The 23,998-nt window shown below is 36.0% G+C and overlaps 1 protein-coding gene across 1 annotated transcript in view; it reads right to left on the bottom strand.

Annotated features, from left to right (window-relative positions):
• The window catches only part of LOC123865713, a 61,103-nt gene extending 37,806 nt beyond the window's left edge, over nt 1-23,297 (bottom strand). The window contains exon 1 of the mRNA XM_045906928.1: nt 23,120-23,297. The gene's annotated coding sequence lies outside the window, so the exon portion shown is untranslated. The remainder of the gene's footprint in view (nt 1-23,119) is intronic.
• Between the last annotated feature and the right edge of the window lie 701 nt (nt 23,298-23,998).

The following is a 23,998-nucleotide window of genomic DNA, read 5'->3' as shown; positions in this document are numbered from 1 at the left end:
ATGATCTGATTTCAATTCTGGTCTAGTGAAACATTAATTGATAGTTATAATATTGCCCAATAGAACCTAACTGCCCAGCCTACCTACCTAATAACCTAAGAATTTCAAATATTATACGTGTTTGGTTCATTTTGATACGGTAGGAGCACATTAGTAGCACATCGACAGATTGAAGGTAGATTGAATATAGGAATCCGAACCAATGTAAGATATCACTACCCATATTATGAGTGCAAAAGTATGTTTGTTGCTTCATTGGTTTGTTGGTGTGTAAGTACTTCAATCCCGTCGCAACGGAGCAACGAGGGTTCCACTGATTTTTTGCATGGGTATATTTGAGACCTGGAGAGTAAAATATGCTGAATTTTCTGGAAAAACCACTCTAAATCCACACGGATGAGTTGCGGGCATCACACACATACACACAAACACACATATTAATTTAACATAGCATGCACTGATTTTTAACATTGTTATAATAAGTATATTGTTCTTTTTCCTTTGTTAAGTACCTAATTTTGTAAATCTGGAGGTGGGCGTTAACAATTGCAACACAGTTTTGAAACTAATGCAGTTGTTATTGTATTTTACTGTTAAGGATTGTAAAGAGTAATAAATAAAGATTTTTCATTTTCATTTTCATCACGGGTAATACATATAGGTAGATGACTATAGTGGTTTAGTATACTGTTCTATACTGGAAACATATAGGTATGCATTAGGACTGCTCCAATTCCAAAATTGCAGTTTGGATGCGTTTTTATTACAGTTGACATAACTGCATTGAAACTGTCGACTGACTGCGCGGACCGCGTGCGATTAACTGCAATTTTGCAGTTAGATTGCAGTCTCAATTTAGACCATCTGTATGTACAGACCTATGCTGCTTTCAAATTAGAGGTGCGACCGACCCCCGAATTAAATTTTTCTGATTTGAAAGCAAATAACTAAATGCCTCTGAAAAGGGGCAGCAGTGGTATTTCAAGAACTGTTAATTTAATTTAGTTAACAGATTTGTGTAGGCACATTTGTTAGATATAATAATTGTATTACAGTAGGATATTTTTAAGCATGTGGGATTTTTATAATATATTTTACTAGCTGATACCCGCGACTTCGTTCGCGTGGATGTAGGATTTTTAAAATTCCCGTGGGAACTCTTTGATTTTCCGGGATAAAAAGTTGCCTATGTGCTAATCCAGGGTATAATCTATCTAAATTCTAAATTTCAGCCCAATCCGTCCAGTAGTTTTTGCGTGAAAGAGTAACAAACATACACACACACACACACACACACACACACACACACACACACACACACACACACACATACACACACACACACACATACAAACTTTCTCCTTTATAATATTAGTGTGATCAAGATGTTTCATCAATTAAATATTGCAATGTAGTTTTAAAATAATATTGAAATGTATTTATTCATATCATGTGTGACAGCATTTAAAAGCTGCCATATCCCTTCCAGGATAGCCCGATTCCATCTTAGAGTGCATCATCACTTACCACCAGGTGAGATTGCAGTTGAGGGCTAACATGTTTGTGACTCTAGCGCCGAAAAGGAGTTTCTACTGAGAAGAGTCGGCTGTATTACAATTACAGCAATGCAAGCGCTTGGTTAGGTTAATTCAGTAAAACCCTGTTTTATTTATTTGTCTTTAAAAACCAATTTAGTTTAGTGAAAATTCCATGAACTTTCAAACGTGTATATTTTCACAATTCTTAAATAAACCGATTTGAATTCCATCTAAACACATACATCGAAATTTGAAATTCATCGAATGATAATAAAATACATTGAGATTCATAGAAACTGAATAACTTTATTTATGAACTAAACGACATTAACATATAAATAAAATAAACAAGTGGCAATGTTGTCTGCTGCGTCGAAGAAAAATACCTATAGTGACTTTTATGTACTTTCTAGCTTATTATTTATAGTCTACTAGTTGACGCCCGCGACTTCGTCCGCGTGGATGTAGGTTTTACGAAATGCCGTGGGAACTCTTTGGTTTTCCGGGATAAAAAGTAGCCTATGTGCTAATCCAGGATAATATCTATCTCCATTCCGAATTTCAGCCAAATCCGTCCAGTGGTTTTTGTATGAAGGAGTAACAAACATACACACACACACACACACACACACATACAAACTTTCGCCTGATTTTCGCCGCGTGTGATTATATTTTATTCCATTTGGAGGTTCTTGTAGGAGAAGCCATGCAAGAAATAATATTTTTGACCTCTATTGATATAGAGTCTATTATAGGCACATGAGTATGTATAGGTATACTCTGTGGTATAAGTAACAGTTAATGATAAGTGCCAGATATGTATTTGGGGGTCCTAAAGACTAACATACCTACTTATCTTTTACTTATCTAATGTTACAATACAACCATCTCGGTTCCCGATCAATAAGATAATTTGCATTGTCTACAAATTCTATTGTCCGCGACAGGTCGACATGGCAATCGGGGTTTGAAGGGAGTCGTGGGGGGGGGAGTATAAGTTACTCATGTGGTCTAAGTCTTAGGTTGAAAACATCTGTAGAACGCACTTTGACTTTGCTCAGACTTAAATTACTGTTAAAACGAGACAGATTTACACCAGCGGTATAACGCTGTCTCGTCTTAATAGTTTAGATCTCAGCCTAAATGCGTATGAGATATGGCATACCGCTTGCGTAACGTGAACGTTCGCGTAGACGTGATGCGTGCTGTCATGTCTATGGATTCACGCGCGTCACTACGCGTGTGGTCACGTGTACGTGCTTGGTGTGAATCGGCTCTTAATGCTGCACGAGTCCGCATCGACAACGTTAATTGGGAGTTTTTAAAAGGTCTCTAACAATTAACTTACGTCAAAGCTCAGATTTATTCTAATCCGTTCCAAAACACGCAGTGAGCGGATCAAACCATAGTTCTTGCGTGTCTAACAACTGTGTGGGATCTCTCTGGGTATTATAATCGCATTACACGACCTTGACAGGGCTCTCTCCGTCACTTACTCCATACAATCGTAGTTCCCATTTCATTTGAATATTAAGCAACCAAAGTCGATGAAATTTTGCAGACATATTCTAGAAACTAATGTCTGTGCCTGTGGTGTTTTAGATTTTTCTAAAAACATGTAGTTTTAAAATTACAGGGGCTCAAAGATTTGTATGTGAATTTTTAAGACCGCGTAACTTTGAAACCGAATATTTTAACAGAAATTTGGAAAACCACAGGCATATATTAGTTTCTAGAATATGTCTGCAAAATTTCATGAACTTTGGTTGCTTAGTATTCAAATGAAATTGGAACTACGTTTGTATGGAGCGAGTGACGGAGAGACCCCTCTTAAGCCATTTAGCGAATTCGTTTTATTTTGTGTCGCAGTGTATTTGCATACACGTTATTGACTTGCTGCGTTGCTGCCATTTTCTGATCGATTCAGGGCTTTACTTTCGATACTTTTTAACTTCAGTAACTTGCAGTTTAGTAACAATTGCTACATGCATGCATAAATATTTGTATTTTATGAAAGAAAAACAAAGTTATGAAGTAGCGAAGTAGATAGAAGCTGTTATACAAAAAATACGACTGTTATACGGAAACCTCGGTGCGCGTCTCTGACTCGCAATTGGCCGGTTTTTTTTTACACCACTGCACTAAACTAACTGTGGCTCTGTAATGTCTCTCTTGGACGTGGTCTTGCATACACATTGCAATATCCATCTTCCAAGAAAAATGATCTATCTATCTTTAATCGCCGATCTCAATAAATAAAATTATATCGAGTGTGTTTGGACCTTCAAATGGGAAAAAAATTCTCATCCGTACAAATTATGAACGTGAAACTCAATAATTTAATTTATTTGATTATTATTTTAATGTGTATTGTTCTCGATATCCGTTGTGGCATCTATCGGATTAAGATCGTTAAAATAATTAATGAACACAAATAAATACATTTTAATTGCGAGGTTTGTTTTTGGATTACGTTTCATAATCTACTAATTTATATAACAAGCAACCCGATAATGCAGATATTATGTCCATAACACTTCATCCAATAGCTCAATTAAGAGGGCTCTCTCCGTCACTCGTTTCATACAATCGTAGTTCCAATTTCATTTGAATATTAAGCAACCAAAGTCCATGAAATTTTGCAGACATATTCTAGAAACTAATATTCTGTGTCTGTGGTTTTCCAGATTTCCGTTAAAATATTCGGTTTCAAAGTTACGCGGTCTTAAAAAATTTCATACAAATCTTTGAGCCCCTGTAATTTTTAAACTACATATTTTTAGAAAAATCTAAAACACCACAGACACAGATATTAGTTTCTAAAATATGTCTGCAAAATTTCATGGACTTTGGTTGCTTAATATTCAAATGAAATTGGAACTACGATTGTATGAAACGAGTGACGGAGAGAGCCCTGTTAAAACACAGTTAAAACATCGATGAGTTAAAACGAGACTGATTTATGTCAGAGAAATAAATCTGTCTCATTTTAATTTCAAGAATGAGCGAAATCTGCTTAGGTACTTAAAATAAGTAGGTATATACGCTCTATAGATCTAAGCATATTATAATTCACAGTGGTTGAGACATAGTGGTACGAAAAGAGTGTATCTATGTCAACATTTACCAGGATTTATTAATCAGTAAATGATCAAGAATGAAGATATCAACGAAATACGAATCGGGGTCACAGAATAACATCGGAGTTAAAAGCGCTGACAAAAAAATATAAGAATTTAGTTCAAAACTCCGACATCAATTCAATTTGCGTATTCATCGATGCAAAAAATTTCATCGCTCCATTTTTACTGAATTATGATTGTATTTTAGACAGTCATGTCATTGTCACGCTCAATAAGAATAGGAATGTTCTCTGTGCTCGCGTAAAAAGACTACTGTCCCTTTTTTTTTTGAATTTATTACCTACTATATATACCTACTAGCGCTTAGCTGAATCAAACCTGCTGGCAAGTGATGATGCAGCCTAAGATGGAGCGCGCTTGCCTAGAAAATGCTAATTCACTCTTGTCTCTTGACGTAGGTACCCATTTTAAAAGTGGAGGTGAAGTCCAAATTAAAAACGAGGAAGCAAATCGCTTGGTACGTGTCCGTGGAATTTCAAGTTAAAGCGCGCTTTCCTAGAAGTTGCTTATTCACTCTTGCCTTGAAGGTTCTTCAATAATACGTGGCAGGAACCCGGGCACCGTAAGGGCATTCCAAATCTTAGCAGTTCGTATCAAACACGTTTCGTGCGAGTCAATGTCGACTACATAAGGATGCTTGTGTTATTTGTATGTATTTTTGCAGCAAGTTTTCCCACGCGATTTTTTCTAGATTTGTCCATGGACCTTAAAATAGGTCTGAAGATTTCACAAATAGAAGCTTTACCGGATATTACAGACTAGCCAACATACTACGATAATGAAAGCGTTCTACTTGAAACGGACACATCTCGGAGCTTAATCAAAGACCACACTGACCAGTATTTGACACTTGGATAGACTATGAAGAAAATTAAGAGGGGAGGAACAACGATGTGATTTCCATGGATATAATTTGAGGCATAGAGTGTAACAAAGGTTAGTTTTTATCCCACAAAATCATAGATTCCCAGGGATTTTTTAAAACCTAAATCCACATAGACGATGTTGCGGGCTGATGAATGATCCTAAAAACCTAAAAACAATATAATTACTATTATAGGTAACATGGCAAAGTACACATTTCGTGGAAGACAAAAGAAGAGACCAAAGCACATATTATTATGTAATATATTATAAGATAAATAATAGTTATTAAGGACGAAGAATACCTTAGCAAATATTACTCTTAGACAAACTTCCACGGTTTTGTTATTAAATATTATATTTTATTTCCAGAGATATTTATTCAGTGGGACCCACTTCACTTGTCTTGTTCGAAACATAAGCCCTTCAATACCTTATCGGGTCAAATCCGCCCGACCGGAAAAAAATGTAAATAAAAATACGCAAAGAATAAAGAAATGAAACAAATGAGGTTTTTATGTAAAGGTTCCATTGTGGCTTCGAACCATTCTTTCAATAACAGTCAATGTGGGTAACTTTAGATTCCTCCTTAACATCAATCGACATGAAAGAATTCCAAAGGCAAGACAAGTCATTCTGACTACGGTTCACGACAGGTCGAAATGGCAATCCGTGTGAGGTCGCCCCGCACGCCCGCCCAGCCGCCGCCCTAACCCGCGCCCCCCCGTGTCATACCCCGATTGCCATCTCGACCTGTCGCGTACTATATACGTTTTGCCCTTCTCATTCTGAGAGGGGACTCTCAGTAGTGGGCCGGCGATGAGTTAAGATGATGATGATGCATTTCGCCAATCAATATATTTTACTGTCATAAAAGTTGAATGAATGAATGATTGCATACATTTGCATAGGTATTATATTTTTCGATTAACGTATCATAAATTGTTAAAAAATTATGAATAATAAAATTGTATACAGACAGCTACATCGCGTCGTTCAATCATCAATTATTATTTAAGTAATAAGTCGAAAGTATGTACCTATTATAATTAAATTACAACGTAGTTTCATAAACGACGAGAAGTAAGACTTTCTAGCAAGTATCTATATTATTATATGTATATATACGGTAGGTAATAGGTATACAGTATACACATAACACAACGGTACATAACCAACTATTTAAGTAGGTAGGAACTATTTCAAATAGCAATTTATAACATTTTGCGTCGAAACATTATAATAATATGTTATTATTTCATAATTAACAGACTTTGTTGTCATTATTATATGAAAATACACTTACTTAATTAGGTATAATTACTCGTAAAACACTTTTTTTTTAATTCAGATACAAGTTAGCCTTTGACTGCAATCTCACCTGGTGGTAAGTGATATAAGATGGAAGCGGGTTAACCTAGAAGGGGTATGACAGTTTTCTTATTAAACCCATACCCCTTATACATTTCTAAACGCCATCGTACCGGTACACTAAATCCTTTTGCAGCACGGCTTTGCCGGTAGGGTCGTAACTAGCCACGGCCGAAACCGTGGCAAGAAGATTTTGAAGTTATAAAATCTCAAATCTAACCCAGGACCTCCCTCTACTTTAAGACCGCAGCCCTCATCACTGCGAGGTCACCACACCATCAAGGAGGTCATAAAAACCCTCAGGACAGGTTCTGAAACTGTTACGGATCAGACCACCATTCATGGGCGTTCCCAAATAATATGTTAATACCCCGAGGTATTTTAATCGCATTACACAGCCATAAGCCACTTAGAATTTCGTAATTTCATTTTAAACCAAACCGTAATGAGTTGTATAATTGATTTACTGACACCATTCTGTATCCCATTTGATATTAAGTATCCGTGGATTTAAATAAAATTTTTACTCTCATTAATGTTAATTATTTTCATGGAAATTAATTTTAATTTATAGCCACAAATGATTTTGTTTAATGAAAATTGTTATTTATTTTCAGAATACATATTCATCGAAAGAGGCGTTTATGTGCAGATTAAAAATGTTAACAATTAATTTATTTTTCATTTCCGTTTTTCCTTTATTTTAATAAATTGTCATTGTATTAAGCAGCTAAATTCATTTTCAGTACCTACAGATTTAACCACGATCCCAAAATGAGGGGTGTTATAAGTTTGACGTGTGTATCTGTGTATCTGTCTGTGGCATCGTAGCTCCTAAACTAATGAACCGATTTTAATTTAGTTTTTTTCGTTTGAAAGCTGGCTTGATCGAGAGTATTCTTAGCTAAAATCCAAGAAAATCGGTTCAGCCGTTTGAAAGTTATCAGCTCTTTTCTAGTTACTGTAACCTTTACTTGTCGGGGGTGTTATAAATTTTTAATTTACACTTGTGAAACGAGTATTAGATAAATATAGACTGAGTAAAAAGTATGCTGTATAATAAATACTAAGCATCGAATAAATGAACAATAAATAAATAAGGACTAAGGAACGCTTGTATGAGTAAAATCATTTAACTTTTGTACGAAAGTAATGCTACTATGGAGATCAAAGTGAAACGATACAAAGGGTTTTGTAACAGGTACGTATTCACACAAGTACCTCCTAATCATTCGGCAAGGGAGAGATTTCTTTTTGGTTCAAAAAGGTCGTAGCTCATTTAGACGACACCGTTCCCAAGTGGTTTCATTGCGGCAAGCTCGCTTGCTGTGCGTTGTTTGCAATTGTATGCTGTCGCTGTAAAATGTATATGTACAGAATACGACTTTAAGCCCATATTTGAATGTTTTACCGTGCGCGCGCTGTGTAGTATAAGTGAGCGTCGACCTTTAAAATAATACACTAAGTACCTATCTGCCTACTTTACCAACGGTTGAAAAATTGATAAAATCAAGTCATGGTTTTCTTTTAAAATCACTATCAAATTGAAAATTTATTCTAGCTTATTTAAATTATTGCATTTTTTGTATAAGACACTAAATTATATTAATAAAAATTAAGTTAATAACGCTGAGTTTATTTACTTTAATAAGACTGTGCCCACTCGGTAGGTATGCGTCGACTCTTTCATCCAAGATCTCTGCATTAAAAAAAGACAATATAACAAAGAGATATGGTTCGATGCTTGTATTGATTCGTAGTGTACTCCAAATAAATGTGGTTTGGCTCTCATTTGAATATTAACCAATCAAACTCAATGAAATTTCGTAGATAAGTTCTAGGAGCTACTATAGATATTTGTGATTTTTTAATCAGGAACGTGTCCACTAATTTACATCGATTTTGACTGGTCAGATGACAACGAAACTACGTGTGTATGAAGAGCGCTGGGGAGCGCGCTAGGGTTACTTCTCTTAAACGTTCGCGAATGGAGACCTCATTTGGAATTCACAGTTTCACTCAAAAACAAGTCAACTCATCGGAAGCTCTAGAGGCACTTCAGAGGATAACTTCATTTCCGCATGTCCTAAATTCTTTATGTATGTACGGCTTTTGTATGCAAAACATCCCGAAACAACGGCAGAAGCTGCGTAATCGTGTTTCGGCAAAACAGCCATAGGCTTATGTACTTACTATACCTATTATTATAAATTGTTATGAATTAAAAAAAAAAAAAGAATATGAGCCATGCTAATCATGACTAATACTCCCCTTTCGCCTCCAATTAAGCGTAAATCTTGTGCCAGGAGTGGATACGACAATAGTGCAACGGGTGGGGTGTGAACCGCCGACCTTTCGGAATTCAGTCCGCTCCTCAACCGTTGAGCTATCGAGGTTCAAATTGGCATAATACCTATATCTCCTTACATAATTTATTTATTTTTTTAAATTGAAGTCAGGGTTTTTTTTTTGAAAAAATTTTTAGTGGCCCCACTGTCCTTAAATATGGTATGCCTAGGTAAAAACCTACTGTTTACTAAGCTATTCCAATGATCGCGAGCAATTTACTCTTATCCATCAAGGAATTTTGTTCTCCATCTCCGAAGATATTCATCAGGCCTTCACCAAAATAAGGGAACACCTGCGAGTCCCTCCCCAACAAAAAATAATTTCCAAAGGTCCAGGCGTCTTTGAGTAATCGGAGAACATACCTACATAAAAAATAATTTAAAAAAAAGATTCCGACGAATTGAGAACCTCCTTCTTTTTTGAAGTCGGTTAGTAAAATAAAGTCAGTTCTCGCCATCTGTACCTATGTAAGCTTAGATCTTTTAAAATACACAACGGATTTTCATGCGGTTTTTGAACAATAGATAGGTACTCAGAATGATTCAAGGGAAAGTTTATACATTTACCTATTTTAATAACGTTTTGTGTTAATTTATCGTAATATGAGGATAATTCTCTGTCAGTATCACACACACGAGTGTATCTTCACTTTTTAACCCCCGACCCAAAAAGAGGGGTGTTATAAGTTTGACGTGTGTATCTGTGTATCTGTCTGTGGCATCGTAGCGCCTAAACGAATGAACCGATTTTAATTTAGTTTTTTAAATATAATCTTATGCTTTGTCTATCTTTTGAGAACATTATTGAACGTGTAGGTTTCTTCACGATACTTATTTTCCTTCACCGTTAGTAATTTATCAAGTAATAGGTATTATAAATGTATGTAATGCAAAAGTATGTTTGTTTGTTGGTTTATTGGTTTGTTAATTTGTCCTTCAATCACGTTGCAAAGCGGCAACATTTAAGTATAGCTAAAGATCTGAAGAGTGACATAGGCTACTGTTTATCCAGGAGAATCGAAGAGTTCCCACGGGATTATTAAAAAGCTTAATCCACGCGGATGAAGTCGCGGGCATAGTATTAAATATACAAGTAAGTAAAGGTTGTTTATTGAAATAAAAAAAGTTGTGAACGACCCAAATTCCTTGCTTGCGAGTTTACATAGCTTACAAATTCTTTTAGTCATATTTTGGACGTGAAGGGTAGAATGGCCTAGTTACGGCGGCACAGGTTTAAATACCGAGAATGTCGGCTCAGAGAAGAAAGCTAAGAGTAACACATAGACACATAATATTATGTATAGTATGTCTCATATCTGTGACATAATATTTTCAGACCAATGGAGTGTGGTATAAGTAATTAAATATCACTTAACATCGTGAGGAAACCTGCATGCCTGAGAGTTTTCCATAATGTTCTCAAAGGTGTGTAAAGTCTGCCAATTCACACTAGGCCAGCTTGGTGGACTACTTCCTATTCTGAGAGGAGCCTGGTGCTCAGTAGTGGGTCGGTGTTGGGTTGATCATGATGGTGATGATATCCCTCTGAGCTGTCCGTCCTCCATATAGGACTCGATTTAGTATGGATAATTTTAACTCGTGGTTTAACGATAACAGCTATTTTATTATTATGTTAGTGATAATCTCTTTGAGGCACGACAAAATTGAAAAGGCCAAACCGATTTCCAAAGACGGTTACCCATCCTGTTGCTAACTTGGGTCCGTTGCTTACTTACCCCAATCGACTGGCATTGTAAGTTGCAACTAGAGTCACGGCCAAACGTATTTCTATAGCTTACATAAATATAGTACCTAAGACTACAACATAAAATCACACTAATATTATAAAGGCGAAAGTTTGTATGTGTGTGTGTGTGTGTGTGTGTGTGTATGTTTGTTACTCCTTCACGCAAAAACTACTAGACGGATTTGGCTGAAATTCGGAATGGAGAATCCTGGATTAGCACATAGGCTACTTTTTATCCCGGAAAATCAAAGAGTTCCCACGGGATTACGAAAAATCTGCATCCACGCGGACGAAGTCGCGGGCGTCAGCTAGTAATTTATAAATACATATTTTTATCAAAAATCTTGGCACCGCTAGGATTCAAACCTGCGTCTGTCTTGAGCGAGACGCAGCGGAACGTCTTTGACCACTAAACAACGGTTCACTTATCGCCGGTCCCGAAATTTTCAAATATTGAAGTCAATCAGCCTAAAGATTGAAACAAACTATCGGACATGTTCGTAAGCCGCAGCCAACAGCTGCGACAGATATGACGAGTACTATTGCAATTATTCATTTAGGACGCGGCTTGCAGACTCATCCGAACGTTTGCAGCTGACAGAAACATCTAACGAGCTTGAATCTTATCGGACTTCCAAGCGCTGAAAGACGGCCTAAGATGCATCGATGCTAAGATGTCTTCCACTACCTATGTCCGATAGTTCGAACAGTTTAGTGCAGGCACATTTTATTATCCAGATACCTTTAGGTCGCGTCCGTCAGCCGCGTCCGATAATTATTTTTCCGCCTTAGCGACAAAATATTACAGCTGTTATTAAAACTACTTTCAAAGGCTAGCTAATTTTTATCATAAAAATTATTTACTATCATAAAAATTATAAATTAAATAAAATAACTTTAAAATTACACACAGAAATCAAAACGATCTTCAAAGAAAATAGAACCTATTCGGATTATTATTTGTTCAAACAGCTGAGCTTTTTTTCAGCTCATAGCAAACTAACAGCTTACTTTGTACTCTAACCTAGATTTGAAGTTTCTAGCGCAAATAACATCTGACCTTTGGGAGATTGCCTTCTGACCTCTACATTTGTCGCCCTATAAAGATTTTATGTGCACTTTAGGCAAAAGTTTGGATAATATTGCGAATAGTTTCAAATAAAATGTCTAGAAAATATTATGAATATTTTAAGGAAGAAACTGTATAATTTAAAAAATATTTTTTGTTTATAATATTAAATTAAGTATCTAAATATCCTGATGAAGTTAAATTCGAGTTTATCAAATAACGTGGGAACTCTTTGATTTTCCGGGATAAAAAGTAGCCCATGTCCGTCCCCGGTAAATAGGCTAACTCTGTACTTACAAGGCTAAAAGGTAGCAGACACACTTTCGCATTTATAATATTAAGTATGGATTAGATACTTAAAAACCTCAAGAAAACGTTGGTCTTTATAAGAAATCGATCATGTGTCGTCAGGTATCTTGAGTTCCGAGAGTGGGATGCGAATAGCGCTCCTCGATTCGAGTGGTCATTAAAAACACGCTTTTCGAGAGAAAGTGGCTTCCAGGCACGTAGCCAGAACGCTTCAAAGATATTTCACAGCTGATTTTACCAAGAGAATGGCTGCCTTACGATTGCGTTGCTCATCATTATTGTCACTTGACACAACATTGATAAACAGGCGATTTCAAAACTGAAGAGAATCGTCTAGTTGTAAATTTTCATACAAAAAGCGATAACGTTTTTCTCCCCGTAAATGTAGTCCACTTTTCATAATTTTTAGAAATGTTGTAGATATATATGATGAATGTTGTAGATATAGGTATGTTGTAGATATTATTATGTTGTAATGAAGAACTATGCTCGTACGTTTTGTTTTAAAGAAATATTGCTCATGTTAAAAGTAACTAAAGTCTAAATATCCATATTTTTGACCTAAAATCTTTCTTGAGTTTTTTTTTTATGTAACTAAACTAAAATACTAAAAAAATAAAACGCACAAGCCTAGATTAAGGTGTACTGAATCTAATGAGATCAAAATTGTTTAATTTTGTAAACGTTTATTGGTTACGCAGAAAATTACTGCCTTGCAACTAAATTAGTCATTATACATTTGCTTAACTCGACGTTGATGAACAAACGATATTAAAAAATCATAACCCTTCCTTTCGGATTTGCCGTAGTCGGGTGAAAATAAGCCGTACAAACCTCAACAAATGTTATTGTTGCGTTTATTTTACTAACAGAATGGATGCTATCTTTGCGTTACTCATCAGTCATCATTATGTAAAACATGTAAGCGAAAATGAGTTGTAGACCGCGAAGATTTTTGCTCGGAATATCCTGTCTTGTGCGTAGTAAGTACTACATGAGATCGTTGGTTTAAATAGGGGTGTCTCTTTCAAAATTAATTGTTTAAATAAATCGTTCAATCTCCCCACTAACGTGGACGACTGAAACGAACAAAACACTATTTTTAGGAGTTGCCGATTTTTTGAACCAATTATTCGCAGTTTTCCGTTGTTCGAATTAAACGTGCGTATTGGAGCTTAAAAAACGCGGGATCGAGAATTGTATGCGTGTGTTTTTTATACCTTTTGTATGATACTGTTACACTGTTAGCTATTTCAAACGACAAAATCTAAGCCTTGTAAAATCATAACAATGATCTAAAGAGTTCTTGGTTGTTCTCTTATTTATTTACACTAGGTACTTATTATAATAAAATCATATTTTTAAAGACTTAGGTACAAAAAAATAAAATAATAGAAACAATCCAAAAAAAATTGGTTGAATTGGACCTATTAGCAGACGGGTAGAACCTAACTGCGGTGATCTGGCTCCAAAATAAGTAGGTACCTACAACCTCCTCACGGTGCACGCTGTCTCAAGAAGTTACTGCCTTTTGTATCCTGCCTTTGATTAAACAGCTAAGTAATATATATCGAAACTTTCCGTAATAAGATCATCGACTGATACAACAATCACTGGATCAATGGATATAACAATCACTGAGTCAACATTCCACATGGTGGTAATCTCGTGGCTCGTTTTGATATTTTTTTAATTATTACAAAAATCTTAATATGGTGTACCTACTTATTTTCAATTAGTTTTTCGAAATTTTACCAAGCATATATTCAAAATTCATTGGTATTTTAGGAAATTATCAAAATCACAACTCTACAAACTTACTGAACATTGATTCGCAACTCGTACATTTCCAATACAATTTTCAGTGGAGCTGGTTTCATTTTTTGTTAATATCATACTTCCATTAGCTATCGCCTGTTGCTTCGCTCATATTATTTCACATACTCTTCAATAAGCGGAACAAATAGGCACTTATTGGCTTCTGATCGTATTAGAAGCATCCTGGCTTTTAGCCAAGCTCTATCTTTTTACGGAAATTTTAAAACGCATGAACAGCTTCTTTTAAAGCTTAATTGAATGATATTAAAGTCCTTCCTTAAAACGTTGAACTATTTAGATAATATGATATAGTATACGCTTTTTTATTCTGATATACAAGTTAGCCCTTGACTGCGATCTTACCTGATGGTAAGTGATGATGCAGTCTAAGATGGAAGCGGGCTAACTTGTATGTATAAATTTCATTAAACCCGCACCCCTGATTGGTTTCTACGCGGTATCGGACTGGAACGTCGCTTGGTGGAACAGCGATGCCGCTAGGGTGGTAACTAGCTATGGCTAAAGCCTCACACCAGACCAGAGACAATTTAGATATAAGTTGCCTAATTACTTTTGCTGGGAATTGAACCTAGGACCTACACTTATAAGGCTGCGTTAACCTAATGCGCTATTAATTAATTAATATTATTAATTAACGGCCTTATCACTTTGTACTTCTATTTTGTGTTACTTTTGTATTTTTCTTTTATAATGGTGTACAATAAATACCTATTATTAAAAAAACCACTGGATCAGGGGGATCGTCAAAGCATGGCACAAACGATCACCAATTTCGTTATGAACCTAATAAAAGTACGATTTATACTCGTATCTAACGTGGAACCGATAGTCGATGAGGCAGGCATAATCTGGAGTAGAGACCGCGTATCAATAAATACAGCGTGGGTCAACCTCCAGCCCGTTTGACCTGACTGGAATTGGGTGGAAAATGAAGGTGGACGACCGAGTGTAGAGGCGCAACCTAGATAAGATAACTAAAACCTATGTTGTGTAACCTACCTAGTGGACGCAAATATGATGATGTCGATAAAAGTCTTGACAACCTCAATGGCGTCATGGTAAGCGCTGAGGTCTTAATTGGGAGGTCCTGGGTTCGATTCCCGGTAGGGATTCGGAATTTCATAATCTCTGGTCTGGTCTGGTGGGAGGCTTCGGCCATGGCTAGCAACCACCCTACCAGCAAAGCCATACCGCTAAGCGATTTAGCGTTCCGGTACATTGCCATTTAGAAACCAAAGGGATATGGGTTTAATAGAAACTGCCATACCCCTTCCAGGTTAGCCCGCTTCCACTGCATTATCTCTTTACCATCAGGTGAGATTGCAGTCAAGGGCTAACTAGTATCTGAATAAATAAATAAAATTATATTAGCACCCCAGCGTGGGGTTTGATATTTCACATCGAACCGCGAGGCATCCCCAAGGTCTACATGAGACCCCTACACAGTCGAAATTCCTCGGACTCGTACGAAGCGATTTGCTTCCTCGTTTCTAGTACGCACTCCTAGAATATGGAATGCTCTTCCGGCTTAAAAAAACAAACTCAAAATTTCACTTACCTACCTACCTACTTTTATTACTATGCGAAAAAATTCGCCAGTTATAAAAATATGAGTATTCCGTCAATATTGTAAATCGCCAGGCCACAAAATAATACTGCTTTCGTTTTAATATTTTGAATATTTCATATGGAAGCTTTCATTGAAGTTGATCTGAATTATTAAAAATTCTCAATCCGCGTGTATATGAAATACGTGGTTTGATGGTGGCTTAACATTTATATGTGCGAGCAAGTAGAAGATTGAACTGAATCGATCACTGAAATGGATATATACAAGTACGCTGGAAGAGCTGTGCGATACAAAATAACAGGTAGGTATCTCAGCACTGACATTTAGTTCTAACGCATAGTCTATACAAAATGACTTCTCACGCGCCATTCTGTCATGTCAAAAGAATGTTTCACCTTCAAATTAATGAGGACTAGAATCGTACTTTTGACATGATATTTGACACAAAGTTAAAATGGCGTTTTAAGCATTATACGAGTACGTTCATACTGCTGCTATCAGCGCCAAAATGGTGAAAATAAAGTTGATTCAGAAACAGATCGGCAATTGCAGATCTATCGTACTTGTATTAGTATAGGTCAGTGAAATCGATGTATTTATTACTAACTTTTACCCGCGACTTCACTGGCGTTATTGTTAGCGACTAGGTTTAATATTGTGTGAATTCTGCGCACGACGTATCTATAAGTTAGGCAAAGGGCCATGTTTCGCTGTTTGCCCACAAAAAAGGTGCGTTTCAAGAACGGTTTAAATTATGACTCTTCGCGTCGTCTACCTGCTTGACTAAAGTGTTTAAACTCGTAGAATTTGGAACTCAAGTAGTGTAGCGTAGGTTAAAAGGCCCTTATGTTTTAGATTTATTAGTGAGAACAGAAATTAGAATAGAGGCCAATTGTATTGTAGAGGCCAATTAAGGTTAAATTTATGTTAACTTGTCATTTTTGTGTTTAAATCAACCTATTTTATTGCTAAGAAATAAGTGTGTTAAACTTAGCTTGAAATAAAGAGGGTCTCGAAGGGTTCACTCATTGGTGTGGGAATATTTTACTGGCTTCATGATATAAATACCACTCCTTGAGCCGAGACCAATCAGTCAGCCCAAGTCAGCCCAGAGACTAGCATACGAAATAAGTATTTTATTTCAAGAAACCTCTCTTCGTCTATACCAATAAATTACATCTACCTGTCGCGGTAGAGGTGCACGACCGGGGTGCACGGGACGGGACGTTAGAACCAGCCTACGAGCCAACTGAGGGACAGGGTGCAAAATAGTTACCTGACCACTCACTCGCGCCCCGTCAACTATAGTGGGACAAGTTCCCAGGCGTTGTTACGCATTTACAAGCGACGCGCCGCAACAGTTATATAATTCCTTATGTGTAACCTTAAAGTACTCGTATCGTATAATGTAGCCTATCTACCAGGGAAAGAATTTTCAGAATCGAATCATTAGTTCCCGAGATTAATAATAATCAGGAGAGAACACATACAAACTAACAAAGTTTAGTACTAACTAAAGTATTAGTATGGGTGTAAAAATATAAACTGACTGACCATATCAAGTTACCGCTCAAACCACAGCTTGATTCTAGAAACTTGAGATTTGCTTAGATATATTATCTAAGTTAACATAAAAATAGTATAAAAACTAAAGTTTTTCTTTCTCTCTGTAGAACCACGCTAAGATGGGATTTTGAGAAAACTAAATAAATACATAAATCCACGCGGTCTAAGTCGCGGAATTTTCTTCTTTAGATTTTTCCAAGATTACAATAATATAGTCTGGTTATAATGTTATACATACTCATGTAATTGATTTACTAGATACCAATTAATTATAATTAATTAGAACATAGTTAATCAATTACATGCATAGGTAGGATGTACAGGTAAAGCCCTTTCATATGATACCCCACTTGGTATAGTTTTCTTACTTTGAAAATTGAAAATACTAATTATTTGTTCATGAACACGTCTTTTTTTCATGTAACCACAAATTCACGGTTTTCGGATTTTTTCCTTTACTTGTACTCCTGCCAAACTTCATGATTCTAGGTCAACGGGAAGTACCCTATAGGTTTTCTTGACAGACACGACAGACGGACAGACAGACAGACAGACAAGAAAATGATCCTATAAGTGTTCCATTTTTCTTTTTGAGGTACGGAACCCTAAAAATAAAAATTAGAGGTCGGGATTGAACCCCTAATTTCTAGAGTAAGAGACAGACGTCTTAACCATTAGACTATATCTGCTTCGTATCGGCATTACATGCATATAGGTACCTATTGTATTATTATCCGAAATATTCCTTTGCTTTAGAAAAATCTTAACGATTGAGATATAAATTGAAAAATGTTTATAAAAAGAAACATTAGTAAGATGATGGAATGGAATGTTCAAAGATGATGGAGGACGCATTACTGTAATGAAAATTCAGATTCTTTGAACTTTTTTGAAAAGATTTAATGAAATTGCATAACATAAGAAAAATCTAGGAGAATCTAGAAAAACAAAAGAATTACAGGTACAGTACACTTAATTACATTTACGATTTTCCAAATTAGTTCTATAAATTAGTCATAGGTTTGTTCACTAAGAGGAGTGTATTCGGAGCACTCTCCATATAAACGGATTTCTGTTTGAATATTTACCAATCAAACTTAATGTATAAATAGGTATGTTTTTGTGCCAATTTTCAGCAAGATCAGTTCAACAGTTAAACCGTGAATAGGCAAAAAAACCGGTCAAGTTCGAGTTGGACTCCCAAACGAAGGGTTCCTTACCATCGAACAAGATATAAGTAACACAATTTGTACTTTTTAATTTTTTTTATTTGCCTGGCGCCCATTTTAAAATTTACTATTTGTTGTTAAAAAGGCAATAGAAATATACATTGAATAATTCAAGTCTCTACCTATTACGATTCATGAGTTACCAACAGCCCGCTGACAGACAGACAGACTGTCGAACGAACAGTCGAGCTTAGTATTTTAGGGTTCCTTCGTGTACCCTAAAAAAGACAAACTTTAGCACTTACGATACGATACAACTACCTAATTATGGATGAAAGTTAACAACAACTTATTTATTAATGTTTCTAACATCAATCCAATATTAACGTAGGTAGTTATTTTAAAGCCACTCGACATAAAATCCTATTAACATACAAAATGGCTTCTCTTATGAATCTTAGAGGGATTTTCAGAGGTAGTTGACACGAGTGAAATTACAAACTAATTTAGCTTAATGTCACAACCTAGCTGAAGGGGTTTAATAACATAATTATTACATAAAACGTAGACCTACCTTGATATTAGGCTTGGTTTATTAGGCCAGATTACATTTTAGCGTTATTGTAGGTACGAAGACACGTAAAACCAATTTGGGGTTTCTCTAGACATGCTCAAAATATAAAGAGTCTTATTCACATTGAGCCATAGCGTTTGGCCAATTCACTCGGCACTAGTCGGCGGACTTAGATAGGCACACTTAGTAATCAATAAACATTATGGTAACTGACTATGAAAAGGACAGCCTAAATCAATGGATTTAGAAACTTGAAATGTTACACAGAGGTTCTCTTTAACGTAGTCTTCCTCTGAAAGGGTTTTATAGCATTCCTAAGGAATCCTTAAAAAACCGGTCAAGTATCCAGACCATCGTATAAGATAAAAACCAAGTACTTATTTTCTAATTTTTTTTAAATTTTCATAGTGGCCAATTTTAATTTTTTACTATTTGTTGTTATAGCGGCAATAAAAATACGCATTCTGTGATAATTTCAACACTCTACCTTAGTTCACGAAATACAGCCCGCTGACAGACAGACGGACGACGAAACGGACAGACGGATAGACGGACGGACGGATGGGCAGACAGACCGCAGAAGCTTAGTAATAAAGTTGGTAGAGCTTGTCTATTTTGAAATGACGCGCCCCACCACCGCAATTTACACTTCTAAGTGAACAAAATTATGTAGCGGGCGCGTCATTTCAAAATAGACAAGCTCTACTCATTTATTGTATAAGTCATGTTGTGATTCGATATTTAGTATCCACTTCGTTAGTGTGGCCAGCGCTGACCGGTTTGCCGACTTTTCTGGGTTTTCACAACAGCATTTACTTATTGGCTGGAATTTGCCAAAAGTAAAGCGCTAATGTGTACTGCCTTATCACATTCTGCCGCGTCTGTATGGCCTTATCACATGTCAAAATCCTACCACCGATCTGTAAAGGAAATTCCACTGAGAAGAGCAGGTAAGAAAATCAACAGATAGTAGTTAGCTCTTTGCTAAAGAACGAATGACCTCAGAGAGCATTTTCAATAAATTTAATTAAAGACCTATTCGTTACGTACGTAGTACGTTAGTCTGTATGGGGAAATAACTTGGAAATACATAGAAATCGATTTGATCAAATTTCCCAGTGGACGCAAATAAAATTGTACGTTTCAAACGACGTCGCTTGGTTCTACTAGGTATAAAGGTATTGCAGTATTTTAGATGAGATGGCTTTGCATTTTCATGCTTTTCTCACTGAAAATCCTGAAATATAACCTACTGATATTAAAAATCCAAGAAAATAATATGTAGGTAAGTAAGTAATGTCTATTTATTTGTTCGTGACTTTTTTATTCCACAACCACTCAAGTTCAATTGAAAACACCCTATAAACAAGTGTAAATTAAAAATTTATAACACCCCCGACAAGTGAAGATTACTACAGTAACTAGAAAAGAGCTGATAACTTTCAAACGGCTGAACCGATTTTCTTGGATTATAGCTAAGAACATTCCCGATCAAGCCAAGCCACCTTTCAAACAAAAAAAAAAACTAAATTAAAATCGGTTCATTAGTTTAGGAGCTACGATGCCACAGATAGATACACACGTCAAACTTATAACACCCCTCTTTTTGGGTCGGGGGTTAGAAAATACCCTTAAATTGGACAAAGGCAAAACACGAGAATAGTTTTTTAGCCGCATTTTTTTTTTTTTTCAATTTATAGACTAGCGCTTGGCTGCAAATCGCAATCAGACTTGCTGGCAAGTGATAATGCAGCCTGCGATTCTGAGCCTGAGGGCGCTTGCCTAGAAGATGCCTATTGACTCTTGACTTAAATGTTGGATACATATTACAAGTGGAGGAGAAAACTGATGCCGGAAGGGTGGTCCATATCCTAGTAGTTCGGAGTGTAATTTGAACTACGCTACGGATGCAGACCTTGACGATGCCTTGCGATACGATCTTTCATCTCTACATTTTGTAGCGTTGCGTATCTAGTTTGATATTATGTGTTTTACTACGTAGAAATAAATTAAAAATTTATAACACCCCCGACAAGTGAAGATTACTACAGTAACTAGAAAAGAGCTGATAACTTTCAAACGGCTGAACCGATTTTCTTGGATTATAGCTAAGAACATTCCCGATCAAGCCAAGCCACCTTTCAAACAAAAAAAAAAAACTAAATTAAAATCGGTTCATTAGTTTAGGAGCTACGATGCCACAGATAGATACACAGATACACACGTCAAACTTATAACACCCCTCTTTTTGGGTCGGGGGTTAGAAAATACCCTTAAATTGGACAAAGGCAAAACACGAGAATAGTTTTTACGGGATAACAAAAAAATCTAATTCTAGTCAGTTCATTTTTATATACTGAGAGGTTTCGGTCGCGGCTACCTCCAATCGCTGGTAGGGCAATTCAAAAAAGTTTGGCGTTCCAATGTTTCATTGTATGTTTTTAGGGTTTCGTACCCGAATGTTGCCAACGGGGCATTATTACTAAGCCACCGCTATCTATCCGTCCATTTGTCTGTCTGTCAGTGGCCTGTATTTCATAAACCGTAATAAGAACTTGAAATTTTCACAAAATTTGTATTTTTATAGCCGCTATAACAAATAATAAAAATTTCAAAATGGACACCATAAAAATTTAAAAAATTAAAGTGGACTACGTAAGTAAAAGTGTACCTACGGAACCCTTCATGTCCCAGACCGACTCGCACTTGACCGTTTTTTCCGAAACAGATGATGCATCATCACTTGTTTTCGTTACAGTCACTCGCACAACTTTTCATAAAAGCTTTTAAAACAGCTCCGATAGCGCATACAATATACCTACGAAGCGATATAACTAAATCAGAATGGCCAGAAAAGTTATAATACAGATTAATTAAATACGCCATCCATAACTAATCTTGGCGTAGATAGCTGTTATTAATAATATCACAATTTTTTAAGGTAAGTTTTTCAATCACCAATTTCTGGAAACCTAAAAAATTTCATTCGCCAATTAAAAATTTGTCGATTGAAAAATCAGGCCTAAATTAAATGTCATTATAATGATTGCCTGCAAATCCAGACATGTTAGCCGCATTTTTTTTTTTTCAATTGATAGACTAGCGCTTGGCTGCAAATCGCAATCAGACTTGCTGGCAAGTGATAATGCAGCCTGAGATTCTGAGCCTGAGGGCGCTTGCCTAGAAGATGCCTATTGACTCTTGACTTAAATGTTGGATACAAATTACAAGTGGTGGAGAGAACTGATGCCGGAAGGGTGGTCCATATCCTATCAGCTCGGAGTGTAATTTGAACTACGCTACGGATGCAGACTTTGACGATGCCTTGCGATACGATCTCTCATCTCTACATTTTGTAGCGTTGCGTATCTAGTTTCATATTATGTGTTTTACTACGTAGAAAGTTAAAATGTTTTTTTTTTTAATTCTTTTATTAAAAAATGACCACGGCGTCATGCTCGCGGATATAGGTTTTTTAAAACTCCCGCAGGAGCTCTATGATTTTTCTGATATAAAAACTATCGGAATAAATGATGACTATCCAGTCATTGTGGATATCCAAAATTTCACATACATGATCAGTTCAATGTGATATAATCTTCATTTTATTTAGTCATAAAATAAATAAATGTTGCACATTTTGTACCTCAGTAACCAGTAATTTAGTTTCTACCATAATAAGCTTACTGTCACTCAGATTATAGTGAATACAAAAAAATAAGCCCAACCAAATTTGTATGGTTGGTTCATCTTTAGTCTGTGAGTGCAAAAATTACTTACACTAAAATTATGAAAAAAATATGCTTAGCAATTTTTTCTTTATTAGAAGTAGTAAATAGCCTTCATTATATTATAGCATTAATAATGCACGCTCCTGTTTGTTGCATTAATATTACTGTCGTATCAATTGTAATAATTTTAACAACATTGCTAATTATTTTTTAAATATTATTCGCATAATTAATAAATAACCTTAATTATAAATTTTTAAAATAATACACAAATAAAATACCTTTTCCCTCCTGTGATTACATATTTTCACTAAAACACACACAACCACACAAAACCGTGAAAGTAATCACACACAGCACCACGATTCGTTCACTAACGGAAAAAATCAGACGGCAATTTTCATCGTAATATTTTCGCGCAGAAATTTTCTCATAGAACGACACGTCCCTAACACACAGGGGTTCCAAACGCACTGGTTGGGGTTCGCTTGTTCGAGTGCGAGGGAGAAAGCTATACTTTCATCGCAAGGGTGAGATCTATATTATAGCTTATTATAAAGTGGCCAAGTGATACGGAAGCTACGGCGTATGCTTCCGTCGATAAAGTCGGTGGAACTTTATTTGCGGACACTCACGACTGTTTATTATAGCTCCGTAAATATATGAGTGTACATGAGTGCTTATTTCATTTGCCTTTTATAAAAAAATCAGCTAAGTATAGCTTTTATTTTTTCGTCCGAGCTCGCACGCTGTGAAATCATCCAAATACAAATATTTTTCTTTTTGCCAGGTGTCCAATAGCAAGTTTTCTTGCAGAAGTTGTCTATTCCTGCAAGTTTTTCCATTGAAATGTAACTTCATGATTCTAGGTCAACGGGAAGTACCCTATAGGTTTTTTTGACAGAAACGACGAACGGACGGACGGACGGACAGACAGATAAACACACAGACAGACAACAAAGTGATCATATAAGGGTTCCGATTTTCCTTTTGAGGTACGGAACCCTAAAATCAGCACTCTACTAAATATTTAGTTGGAATAAAAGTGGACAGTGAAATGAGTAACGCTGCATAGTAATTGAAAGTCTTAAATTGTTGTACATAATAATTGCTTGTCATTAATAATAATTAAACAAAAAAACAAAAAAAAAAGCCAACAT

This window comes from Maniola jurtina, chromosome 5 (assembly GCF_905333055.1).
Source record: "Maniola jurtina chromosome 5, ilManJurt1.1, whole genome shotgun sequence".
Classification (NCBI taxonomy): domain Eukaryota; kingdom Metazoa; phylum Arthropoda; class Insecta; order Lepidoptera; family Nymphalidae; genus Maniola; species Maniola jurtina.
This window is presented reverse-complemented; position numbering and strand designations above follow the sequence as displayed.